Source organism: Lactuca saligna, chromosome 4 (assembly GCF_052625555.1).
Source record: "Lactuca saligna cultivar CGN05327 chromosome 4, ASM5262555v1, whole genome shotgun sequence".
NCBI classification, from domain to species: domain Eukaryota; kingdom Viridiplantae; phylum Streptophyta; class Magnoliopsida; order Asterales; family Asteraceae; genus Lactuca; species Lactuca saligna.
In genome coordinates, this window is record NC_136420.1 from 173,801,157 (window position 1) to 173,801,666 (window position 510).

Here is a 510-nt window from a genome sequence, read left to right on the forward strand (position 1 = left end):
TTATAGTAGTTTACCTTCTGACATCATTTTTTTAAAGGGGTAATGATTTAGGAGGGTAATAAGGTTTTCAGTTTGTCCGTATTAGGTCACTAAAGTTTTTTTTGTGCATACGAGACCAATATGGTTGTTATTACCGTTTAAAAATAGTCATTTTACCGGTTTTAACGGGTAAAAAGAACTATTTTTAAATGGTAATAACAACCATATTGATCTAATACGCACAAAAAAAAACCTTAGTGACCTAATATGGACAAACTGGAAACCTTATTACCCTCCTAAGTCATTAACCCTAATTTGTAAAGACATTGAGAATATATGACCATCAACAGTAAACTACTTCGTTTAGAACTCGCGTCTTCCCATATAACCTGCTACTCCTCTATATGGCGAAACTTTTCATCTATAGTCGTCCCTTTGGAGACATCCGATAAAATTGGAACGATTCAAAGAAGATTAGCATGGCCCTGCGCAAGGATGACACACACAAATCAAGAAATGGTCCAAAAAAAA

General features: G+C 34.5%; 1 non-coding gene across 1 annotated transcript; it reads left to right on the top strand.

Moving 5' to 3' along the window:
• Positions 1-408: 408 nt before the first annotated feature.
• Positions 409-510, top strand: LOC145044408 (U6 spliceosomal RNA). The gene has a single exon (XR_013681362.1). It is a non-coding gene; the product is annotated as a U6 spliceosomal RNA (small nuclear RNA).